At 39.0% G+C, this 12,959-nt stretch overlaps 2 long non-coding RNA genes across 2 annotated transcripts; one reads left to right on the top strand and one right to left on the bottom strand.

The window, feature by feature from the left end:
• Window positions 1–6,301: 6,301 nt before the first annotated feature.
• LOC111271620 (uncharacterized) lies at window positions 6,302–10,716 on the top strand. Its single transcript, XR_002686977.2, has 3 exons — window positions 6,302–6,592; window positions 7,596–7,663; window positions 10,222–10,716. It is a non-coding gene; the product is annotated as an uncharacterized LOC111271620 (long non-coding RNA).
• On the bottom strand, window positions 8,763–9,417 carry LOC147751974 (uncharacterized). Its single transcript, XR_015315401.1, has 2 exons — window positions 9,389–9,417; window positions 8,763–9,139 (listed from the first exon to the last, which is right to left on the bottom strand). It is a non-coding gene; the product is annotated as an uncharacterized LOC147751974 (long non-coding RNA).
• Window positions 10,717–12,959: the final 2,243 nt, after the last annotated feature.

Raw genomic sequence — 12,959 nt, 5'->3', positions numbered from 1 at the left:
AAAAAAAAAGCATGTTTAACAGGTAAATCCTATAACGTTCTTGAAGTGTTTGTAAACGTAGCTCTTACCTTACTTTCATGAGTACGAAGTTACATTTTAGACGTATTAGCATCGTAACATTACTAAACACTGTTATTCTCATTTGGTTTCAGTCTGATTTGGTGGTCGGATCATTTGGCCATATGAGAAGGGCTGATTTCAGGGATGAAGCTCGAGATACATGCTCAAACCAGTCATAAACATTATCATTACTAGTAGTAAGTCATTTAGCTATTCAGATCTTCTAGCAGAACGAATGTCGCATTGGTGTAAAGACGCCATACACTTATCTGTGTAAGTCTTTAATCTATCATGATACAATAGGTATGTGTTACAATTTCAGTTATCTGAAAGGTGGAACTTGCAAGCAGCACTTAGGTTAAAACGTTACAAGTTGCCATCGATTGTTGAAATTAAGTTAAATATTCGTTACCCATGTCATTAGATGTGTCTAGAAAAGCTAAAACAATCGGATTTCGATTACTGCACATTTCAGAGATTCTACAGTCTCCGAGCGGACACTGCTGGTTTTAGGTATATGTTTCGAGTGACTCGGATACATTTCAATCAGCGCTTTCGTGGAGGGTTATCCATTGTCCTAAATTTAATTTAATAGGTATATATATATATATATATATATATATATATATATTGCGTAGCCAAAAAAGTATTGCCGCTTTATAAATAGAAACTAAAGCAAATAGTTGATGTATAATAATTTAGAACGTCAGCTCGAAACTAAATGTGCGTCATTTTAATCGATAACCTTTTGTCTGGTAACACTTTTATCCTATCAGTGTAGATGTTGTATAGTTTCTGGCCACAAAATGGTGCAATTCAGTTTATGTGACCTCTGTGGAAACTAAATTACCACCACCGTCAAAACAGTTATGCAAAGAGCGAAGTCTGATGGCGCAAGATTTAAGCTATAGGGTGGATGCAATGAAATTACCCATCCAAATGTTTTGCCGGGTAGCTAAAGATGTGGCATCGTCATAGTGGAAAGCGGCGTCTCCTCTAATTACCAGTTCCGGTCAATTTTTTTCAACGATTTGTTGTTGTGAGGTGTTACCAGTAGAAGCCCGAAAAAATCGTTTCGCTAGCCGGCAGTCGTTCATAATGCACGTCTCCTCTACAATCTCACCCATTAAAACAGGGCTTTGCTACAGATTGTAAAGTACAATTTTTTCCTGCACGTTATTACGGTATGTGGTCTATTTTTCATAACCTATGATCAATCGCGTTAGAAATAGCTCTATTTCGCAGATGAAAATAAAACTGAGTACGTTTTTTTGCGTCAATTCGAGCCTCTTGTAGCCAGCTTTCTTCAAACGCTTTAAAGTTATTTGGTGGTCGAGTTTTCTGGTTATATCATGGCTGCTCACGCTCAACTGTAGCTGCAAGTTTGTCAACCTCCTTGGTAATTGGTCGACCACTACGAGGAGCATCTTTCACATTGAAATTTCCAGAGCGAAAGCGACAAAACCATTTTTGGGCTGTTTCTTCTGATAACCCACCTTGACTATATGCAGCACACATTTTTATGGCCCGGACAGGATCTGTGCTTTTGCCGTAATAAACTTGTAGAATGGAGCAATTTTTGCAAAAATTTCATCTATCTTTAAGGTGCTTTGTTTGAAGCGAGGGCATACCAACAGCTTTAGCGCATCTACGATTGCCAAGTCTCTATTCATATAACCTGAGATATGTGACGTTAAACCCATTTTTCTGAAAAGCCATCGGTCCATTTTCGCCATATCATTTTCAGTATATACTCGTAACTAATACGTACCTTCCTTATACGTCCTATTGTTACGTGTCATTAGTTTACAGGAAAACTAGGCCGAGTTTAATGTCCAAAAATAAATCGTCGGCCGACAACCTAGCTGCGTAATTAGCTATTGTTCTTTGTTATTACAAGGATAACAAATACGCATTTTAGGACATTGTTATTTTCTATCTGATACGAATAAACGACTATTACACGCTACTATAAAGAGTTAGTTACATAAACATAGAATTACTGAAATAGCTATTTGGAATGTGAAAATCGATAAAATTTTATTTTTGCTTGAACCAGATAATAATAAATTACCAGCAATTATATTTGCTGCTAGTCGAACAGCTTAAATTGAAAAAAAAAAAAACAGATACATTTTTAGTCATTTCGTATACTATAGAAGAAGCTAGAAAAACAAGAGTTCCCAAAAAATTCAGTGTCTGAATATTTGAACTACTTAGAAATTATTATAGATAACCACACAAATACAAATCGTTACGAGTGCATGAGATGTATAAATTATAAAAAAATGCAGAAAAATTAATTCGACAAATTATTGGCAAAGTAATAAAAAGCCTATACGCATGTTAAAAAGCTAATTCGTGATAGAATTTTTCAGTGTAAAGAAGAATTAAATACAGAAATTAAACCTATTAATAAATAATTTATTATTGAAGGAAAGGTTCCATGAGCAAAAATATAAAATAAACCCAGTATCATTACTCTTGTAAACTATACAAATATTTTATTATAAAATGATAATGTACTATAAATTTAATTGAAATAATGATCCAGTACGCAAGATATATTTCTAGCATTATCTAGAAGTAATTATGAAGCGCCAATCCAGTGTTATATATTTAACTAAATTTTAGGATTTCATGAAGGCCATCGATGCGTGACGTCAGAGATCATGCCACAAAGTTGACTTTATCGACTGTATTGACAAATCAACAAAACACAAATAACTCGGGAGAAGGCATCGTTATACTTTCTGTTGGTTGCTGTGTATGTGTACATATGTGTATATGGTTGGTTATTCAGTGTGAAACGTGACAAACATTAATCTCATATTTCGAGATGTTTTATATTGGCATGATATTTTGCGACGCATTCAACGCGCAGCACTTTACAGAACCCATTTAACTCTAGGACCGTTCAATCGGATGTCGTCAGTCGGGACTTCAGCAAACGTATTGTAGTCAGTTGTAGAAATCAGAAAATTCAAGAGGCTCACGAATATGAGTTCCATTTTGAAACTAGCGACAAGGATAGTTCGCCGTATGTATCCGGTAAAGGTTCTACCATTAGAACCACCGTGAGCTATTGGTTCAAGAAGTTTAGGGAAGAAAGTTGTTAGCCCGAAAATAAATCTTGTCAAAGGCCCCTTACCATGTTGAAAGTTTCGGTACAAAATCACCATTTTAAGATGCACGAATAATAACACTCAGGTTTAGGGTATGTGGAAAATACGACATTTGCTAACTTCTGCAAAACAACGGTGAAGAAACTGGAAAAGTACGTGCTACGTGAATTAAGTGAGGGTCAAAAGTAGAAAAGTAGAGGCACTTGCCTCTCCCTGCTCTCACGTTCCAACAGTGGCCACTCCTTGCGCCGAGTTGTGACTTCTAATGAGAAATGGATCCTCTACGATCATTGCAGAGGATCACATCGGAGTGTGAGTGCACCTGAAACAAACGTACAGCTACAGCCCTTATGACGTTTATTTCATGGCCTTACGCAAGTGTTATCCGCAACATTTTCCTGACAACAATTAGAGAAGATAATGACAAACTCTGCACTAAACAGCTGGTAATTAAAGACAAATTATTCCCTTTGCACTAGAATACTTCATCTCACACCGAAAGAATTACGATGGCAAAAATATTGGAGTTACAGTTAGAAGCCCTCAGACATTGCTCCCTTAGATTATCATTTTTCTCTGAATCTTAATACTATCCTAGGGGCAAAACTATTCACATTTCAACATAATGCCGAAACTTCCTTTCAAGTCTTCATAGACTCTCGTATTTCAAACCGCACCGCAAAATAAGCTACTATCCCAATAGCAGAATGTTACAGGTATTAATGGTGCATACCGCGTTTGTTTTGTATATATATATATATATATACATATACACATTGAAGCCTAAAAGTTCGAAGAAGATGTTACATCTCATACTCAGTGACCTAAAAACTATATATAGAATTTGTTCTATAATACAAACCAACTCTATGCGTTAACAAAGGATCGTGAACCACTTTGACTCAGATCGAAATGATGAGTGACGACCAAGTTCTCAAAATTTTTAGATTGATTGGAGTGACACAGGATATCTAATACCAGCAAATCATCTGTTTGTTTATTAACTTCGACAGTACGTTGATGTCGAGTAAAACTCACACCTTTGAGGCGTCGCCTGAAGCACGGTGAGAAATCCATAGGAGATATATAGCTTGAAGAGGGCCTATAAAAGATAGCCTGGTGTGGGTCCAGCGCGTCCCACGCCGTGCAATTCGGGGGTAGAAATAACACGACAGTTGCATTGGGAATACAAGAATCAACATATTGTAACGCAAGATTATACCTGTTTACGATGTTTGAGACTGTTTGCATAAAGAACTTCTTCGGACAACGAGAAATATGGAGTAGTCCGTTTGTTGGATTTTTTCCAATTTTAATATGTGTATTCCTATGTCTTCCTTCTCCATTCTTATTCAGTGGGGTAAAATAGACAAATGAGTAATGAGAGCCGGAGACCCAAAGTCGGAGAGATTTAGCTAGGTTAAAGGTCTCGTTCACTCGTTATGCGGTACATCGTTCACTAGGTTTGAAGCACGGATCCGTGATATTCTATAGTGAGAAACTCACCAAGTCGATAATGATGCTAGACCTCTGCGCACGTTTCGTTAATTTAATCACCTATCCATCGAAAATTTTGGTAAATAAGATTGGTTTCGAGACAAAGGTGGGTTTTCTAGAGGATATCTTTGACTAGGTAGGCTGATTGGTGACATGAAGCCCTGCCTCTAAATGCAGATCAAACAAGAACGGGCCCATGCCATTGCCCGCCTCAGTGTCTTGAGAAACAGCATCTGTGTGAACAGTGCAGCGATACTACACCAATCTAAACAAATATATCTAGTTTGTTTTCCCATTGTGCTAACGTTAAGAATCGTTTCTAATGGCCGACATAGAACAAATACGGTCGATTTCGAATTAGAGCCATTTCACATATCCCTATAGGTTAGTTCAGTAGGCAAACACGTTACTACTACTACGGGATTACGGAAACAACCTGGTTCCTCCTAAATATCCTGTAAGCTTTAAAAAACGATTGTCATGATTAAAGATTCGTAAATGTTTTGTGAAATTAAAAAATTAGTGGAACCGTCAAAAGTGATTGCCCTTGAACTTTATCAAACTGTTTCTGTACAGCTACGAACTTTTTGCACATCCGAAAAATCTCTAAGTTATGATTCAAACAAACAGGGCCTTCAGCATAGGTAATCGGCCCTTCGCTGTCTTCACCGTCTTATGCAAAGCTTCGACAGTCAATTTAAAACAGCATTATTAAAAACTGTATAATTCTAAAAGTAAACTGAAACTGCCACCGCCACATGCCTGTTCCCAATCCACCCTGAATAAAGTTCAGTGGCCCATTCAACGAACTATTTGGAAAAATCATGAGTGGTCATTTCGTCCGTTGCTGAAAGTTAAACATTTTTATAAGGCTGCATCCACTATTAACGGTGGCCTATTAGTACATTATCGATTGAACTTCCAATTTGTCTTGCAATACGCTAACTTATTGCTATGCCGAGAGCTATTTTCAACTGTCAGCCCGTTGCGTACCAAAATAGTCCTGTAGTTTAGCAGATATGTTGAAACTATTAACAAAACAAGTCTAAGGTCACGATCACGTACATTGTGTCATAGTACCTCTGCGTATCAGTTTGTACTATAAACAGAGATATAATACAGGCATTTCATTCAGACTCTGTAGCATGAATAAATCAACACACTGTTTTGTGGAAGCCTAGCGATACGGCAAGGCCTGAATGAAGGGTCAGCCACGTAACGTCTTCCTCCACGTCTTACGTTACGGCCGAGTTTGTTTTTATCCATTCTTCTTTCTCTGGACGTTTTTGCGCCTCTGTAGTACTATTTTTAAGGTAGAGATCTTTCTTAGATAAAAAGCTAATTTTCTTGCTTCTTTTATTTCCATAAATAGCCACGCCATTGGCTTGCCCCGATCATCAGAACGCGGTAGAAACGTTCCAAAGGCCTTCACATCCGTTCACTGGACGTGAGCGGATTATGTTCGTTTTGTAACACGTGTGTGTCTATTTATGTGTGTGTGTGTGTGTGTGTGTGTGTTTGTTAGAGGAGCTGAACGCGCGGTATATATGAAAAGCCCACAGATATGAGCAACGCCAGGCGATCCTTCCGATCTGTAAGAATAGGAGCGACACTGCCAACTTCATAAACGCTGGATTTGCGGGTTAGATCAGTCTGTAGACATGCCAAATAAACTTACTATCTGTACTGGGAAGCGATGTCGTAGTAAGTTCTGAAACTTCATTATATCGTCCCAAATGATCGCCAAAAAGTTTGCTAGGTAAAGGACGAACTAAGAAAAATGTTCTATTTTTAGGTGACGTCGACTTATGTCATATTGATACGCATCGTCGTGTTGCTCAGTAACGAGTCAAATATTCTGTGCATGGGCATCGTGGTAGGAAATCAGCTAAGGAACTAACTGATATCATGTAAGTTAGAAGTCAGTTTTTAAGTCAATATTCTGGATAGTAATAACGTATCGTTGGATGCCCCTGCAATATCCTATAGACTTAGTAATTCACAAAACTAGGCGCTGTTTCTGCAGCTGAAGGCTCACGTGTAGTATGAAGGGTATATCCGTTTACGGCGGTCCATAGGCATTTTTTAATTTCAACTAAATCCTCTTTACCACAATAAGAGTGTGGTAAAGCCAAAAACTACGCATGAGTCTGGTGTACGAAGTAAGACAGCAAAAATTTACAAGATTCTTCTTAAAAGAGGTCAATTAGATACTATAGCATTATTAGTAGTATTTATTTATGGTATTCGTGTGTCTTCGGTGTGAAGAAACGTGCAGTTAATGAGCTCGAGCTCATTTGCAACAGCGAATTTGCATGACTGAAGAATGACGAAAAGTCTTTATTTACTAATCGACGCATGCTAACATTGTGTAACCCATGAAAGGTACGACTCAAATGACCTGATCCTGTAAATCCTATCAAGTGCACTACTGGCTAAATCAAATTATTCGAAAGGTGATCGAGTTCAGCCACCTTAGCAAGTTCGTTGCCTGACGATAATTTGGAAAATAGATTGTCTACTTAGTTGGCCATTTGAACGGCCAGAAGCTCAGCTCGCGCCAATTAAGCCGCAAGAAACTACAACTGCTAAACATTTCTGACCAAGTAATCTCTGGCTACATATTGACATATTTTGTTGTTAAAAAGGAAGCTCAGAGACTATCATTGTTAAAATTGACACAATTTTCTACTAGGAAACAACTTGGAAAAAACGGCATGACATGAATTCAAAAAGATCGTTATTGCAGCGATTCAGCCAACGGTTAATTGGAAAAAATATTCATGTTCTGTTCTCTTGATAAAAGCTGTAAGATAACAAACGTCTTATTACGGAGAAAAAGCCCGCGTGATCAAGGATTGACCATTGCTAACAAACATAGGCAACAGAAAGTAAGCGTCATCTCATTTTCAGATTCGTTTGAAGCTCACTGAAGACGAGCGAAATCATCAGTCGGTCAGACACTTCATTCTTGCTTAAAGGTAACTGGAAGAGCTTTTATTTTGTAATTTTGCACGTAGTCAAATAGATACTTACGAGCCTACGCATGGGACCTGGAAAAGACGTCGCGCAAATGCTACGTTGCTGATCCGACGTAAATTTGCTTAGCTTTTGCTTCTGTCAAAAGACCGGGGCAATACTCATGGTATAGATGTATAACATTACGTTACGTCTACAAGCACTTTCTATGTGTATTTAGATATATCATGGCTTCAAATGAAGAGACATGAAGTTTCAGTTTATGACCCGAATTAGCTGTCTTCATCATAGTTGCTTGTACTCCATCTACAATTCTGCCATAGCTATGGATCCGTGCACTGCGTACACTTCATAACCACTCGTCTTCTCAATAGTGAAAACCACAAGCATACCCGAAAGCCTCGTTGCCTCAGTCGGACGTTTCTATGGATCGGTGCATACTCAACCGTCTAAATCCTGAATAGTCTTAAATTATTTTTAGGGAGAAATTGTGGTGCGCTGAGTGTTATGTAGTTAGTACACGCAACATAACATAGGCTTACCTTGCACTCCTAGACAAGTCATGCCCTCGGGGACTTCGCGATGCCCTTGCCTCAGGTGACATCAGATTGGGATATCAAGATTTTATGAATAATGTTGTAGCCCGATAAGTTTCACTCTGCACATATAGCGTAGGTCTCGTCAAAAAATTAGAGCTACACAGTTGCAAATAACGCTTATCAAGTGCTCGCGCTGGAATCATAGGCCGCACGCAGTATCTCATTCACGAATACGAAGGAGGACCCTTGGCTCTATAAATTTTGACTAAGTTTATACTTTGCTAGTTAAACAATGATTTATTGTTTGCGGTCAATACCTGCTCGGTATAATTACCGTATCGATTGCGTAATCAGCATCTCTCGAGTGCATTCTCACCGCTAAATAGATTTGCAGGTTACGGTATCATAGTGACTGTTCATTAGGCCAACTGATACAGAACTAAGTATTGTATGATGATTACACGCGAACTATTCGATGCCGATAATAGGTCCTGTTTCGTGAAACAGTTGAATAGTGAACGCATACTGCTCAATCACCTAGGGTGAATTAAAAACCTTCGAGTTCAATACTACTTGATACTTTTATTTGAAAGTATACGACGAGCGATGTTTAATGCAGTAAACCACAATCTCGAGGCACACCAATTCGATACGATCAATTTCAACAGCGGCTTTGATCGCCAGTCAAGCCAAGGAGAATTGAGCAGAATGAGCACTTAAATGAGAAGCACCATACCCGAACGGAATAGCGTAATCGACGGGTGCACCATACCCGAGTCCGTATCCTACATGGCTAGCGATGGGAGCCGAGTTGAAGACGTGTTCGTTGATAACAGAAGAATACTGCCCGGTGGAGAGATCATAGGTACCCCCGGTTGCGGCCTTCAAAACGCTGCCGAAAATAGACCCCACAAGAGCGGAAAGAACGAGCACAACGGTCTACAACCAAAAAGAAGTTAGCCGATTGGAATCAAACGTGAACATTGGCACTAAGTTAAGTAAATGGCTATGCGGGAGTTTGCCGCTTGTTAAGACTCTCCTGTCTGTAAAATGTTCGGCCCATTGCTATAGCATCTACGTTAAAGGACACAGACATATTAATCAACTCGAATTGTTTGAAGAACTTAGATTAGTTTTTAGAAGAGCTGCTATCTACGTAGGTCAGGACAAACAGGCATAAGAACTTACAGCCTCCATGCTGACGGTTGTTCCACTAGCGATATGAATGAGAACCTCGATAGTGGGCCCTATTTATACATGGCAGAAGCTAACAAGCAGAGAAGCGCATGCAAAATCCATACAGGAGTGGATCATCTCTCTTCACCAACGAGAAAAGAAGTACGAGGACTCTGACTTGCGAGGGAAATCTGTCTGTTGTTTACACGATATTTACATTTTGCATGGCGCTTGATCCCTCGTTGTTGTCGTTATCGTTGTCTTCACACGCTTCAGCCTCCCGTTGGCCTTCCGCTTTTCAGTGGGTATTAGCTTATCGTTTATATAAACATGGCGTAAGTGTGTATAAACGTGTTCGCTAATTATTCTGGACGCGACATGGTGCGTGTCCAATATAAATAGAGAGCCCAGGCGACGTCGGTCAGCCTACAAGCGACTGTGGTAGTCACCAGTAAATGCGGCGATCTTCTTAGCGGCGCACAAGCATCATTGGTTTACCTCCATACCTTCTCGGCTCTCTGATCGGATATTAACAAACAAGTGTTCCGAAGTTGAATCGGTGATGCAAGATGGCACGCCGAACCATCATTTTGTCGTTACGCTGAAAATCAATTCGACACCGGGAGTCGAACCCGTTACTGTCACTCTGTTGGCTCAATAGGTATATGAACTAGCTGCCTACACTAGCCATTATCGAAATTGATTTTGCCAATAATCAATGCTGCGGACGGCAGTGATTCAATAATGTTGGAACGAGGTTGATCACTAAATATGTTTGCTTTTTAGAGCGCAACGCTGGGTTAGGGAGCTTTGCCGGCTTATCTGATAGTGGGGCAGTCTTTCAGGTAATCAGTGAAGAAAATCTATCGTTTATATCAGAAGCAAGAAGTAGTACACACGGATTTAAGGACGACCGCATTCCAAAGGAAACGGCGCCGTCCTCAGTGCACAAGCTACCGATGCGAGCAGCATCAAAGGTCTATTGGCGCAACATAAAGATGTAATCGTTTGATTCTTCATCATACACCGTTCGAGATCGATTATAATAAACTACTACTATAATATATAAATAAACAGCTACTGAACTAATGCTGTTGTCAGACAGCGACTTGTAAAATAGGGAATAGTTTATGCAAGTAGATTATTATAGACCTTATGTAGCTTAATAAAGTGTGAGCAATTCTACTTGTCAAGCGCCGAAGTATGAGCATCTTTAAATAATTGAATTTATGTTTATCTTCACCCTTTAAAAACCGATGGGGTTCATTCTGTAAATAAACCCTTGTCTACCAAAAGCTATATGATATAATTGTTGTCGTGCGTTTCGCTTCTGCAAGCGCTTCTTGTTACGCCTGAATACACTTTTTGGAAATGAAGTATCCATCCTATGTCCTACTTAGTCGGGGTTATTTTCTATTTACATGAGGACCATGAACTGAAATATCCAATTATTATAGAAGAAGCGGATAGTCATGGATGTAACGTTGTATTACCCCTCGGAAGATCTTTCCACAATGATGTCAATACTGCGTTGCGTAGCCTGGTAAAGGAGGATAAAAACAGAGCCCATAGAAAGCGGCTTTTTGCTAACAGGTGAGACCCCAATGACAAAGTTGCCCTGGGTCGTTATGTTACGTGATAGGAAGTTATGTTGTTCATACGAAAGGATCCAGTAAAATGGCCAGGTTAGCATAAAACCGGATACCGCATTCTGCATGGCCTCGTAACTAAAGAGCTCAACTTTGCGGAGTAATGAAAGATAGGTAGTTAGTCTAACAGAGCCTGCTAACAGGACTGACTCTCGCGGATTTCTTCTAGAGCCGAAAACACACATCGCTCTTAGATGGTCAATTCTAACATCACTATTGAGATTTATCCGTTTCGAGGTCAGTGCGAGATATCGCCAGTTTGCATATTCAGTATATTTATCAATCGAAACAACGATAGAAAAGAAGATTAACAAAAACTAGACATCAAAAACAATATAAAATACCTGTAATTTTTGCTCCGCCTGTGGCATACACAGTACGGGCCAATAGTATGTACGATACTCGTTACATAAATAAGCGCCATGACACCCCAATTACCGTCAAAGACATCACACCGAAAGAACAACTCAATACGATACGAAGCTTTGCTTACTTGGTTAGTACTTAGCTTATTAGTACGTGTTACGGTTGAAATGGAAATTGCGCGTATCGGGGAATCAATGCGGATTTTCTTATTAATTTGTCCTTCGCGAGCCTTAACTTCTGACACCAAGTGAGTTGCGGTAACCACTACGTTGGCTCAATGTACAGGAAAAGGTGAACGAAGACGGACGAAAACAACAGATCGGTTCACTTACGCCATTGAGTGGGCTGAAAAACGCAAGCGGCTGCGTGTGAGTTTCGACCAACCGTAACTGTTCTGTTCTCCTAAGTAAGGTGAATAAAGTGATGTATGAAGCAGTTACCTACCAGGACATCTTAGACCCCAACACTAAAGGTCCGTAAAATAGTCTGCAGGGCGTATGGGAATGTGAGAGCACGCAATACGCTCTGTCTGACCTATCTAGATGCTTGACTACGTTCTCTACCTGGGTACAGTTTCATCCCTGCGACATTTAGGGAAAGCAACTGAGACGTTCATTGAGTTGGACACCGTTGGGGTTTTGCAAACGTTATTCCAATGTCGTTCAAGGCTCATTAACCATGTTGGGTTCCAACACACAAACATGATGACTGGGCACTGAAATGGGTGAATCCATAAAATCATGCGCATCGATATGCACAATCCGTGTTTATTTATAGCAGAACTACAACGAAACTGAACGAAAATCAATCTTCTAGATAATAATGGCCAAGTAACTAACATAGAAAAATGCAGCGACAACGATACCGACGAAGCGTTCGTTCCATTTAAAATAATACAACACGGTTTTACGTCACCATCGTTAAGACCGATAGTATATATGTAAAATAAAATTTATATACTTGATTGTTAAATAAAATCAAATTCTATTTAAAGGATTATATTTTTCATGAAATATGTATAGATAAAAGTTGAAGTATATGCGCCTCTAGACAAATATATACACTGGCACAAATTGATAAAAAATTATAACAAAAAGCAAGAATAAAGACTGTTTAGAATATCAGCGCATAAAATAAACAGAAACACACTTACCCATCTTAGTATGTAGTTGAGTGCAAGTAAATTATTGTTATATGTTTTAAAGCATAGTTTTTACTGTATAAAAGCGTATGCTATTTATATTGACAACGTAAATTTATACGTAAATAACGAAAAAATAATAATGTGAACAGAGAAAGGTTCACGTGTGTACACAAAAAGTAAATTTAGAATTTCTATATAAAATAACTATCACCGTTAACATACTATGTCTATTCAGAAAACCGGCTCTTACAAATATCGATTAATTTCTTTTCATTAAGTTTGTAGAAATAAAAACGTGTCTTTACTTTAAGCTCTACACATATTTATATATAAACGTGCATATTTGATGAATTAGAGACCAAGGTTGGAGGCGCTATTGGAGACAATAGCGCCTCCAACCCCTGATTGCCCGAGCCAGCGCGAG

Source organism: Varroa jacobsoni, unplaced genomic scaffold (assembly GCF_002532875.2).
Source record: "Varroa jacobsoni isolate VJ856 unplaced genomic scaffold, vjacob_1.0 contig00810, whole genome shotgun sequence".
Classification (NCBI taxonomy): domain Eukaryota; kingdom Metazoa; phylum Arthropoda; class Arachnida; order Mesostigmata; family Varroidae; genus Varroa; species Varroa jacobsoni.
This window is presented reverse-complemented; position numbering and strand designations above follow the sequence as displayed.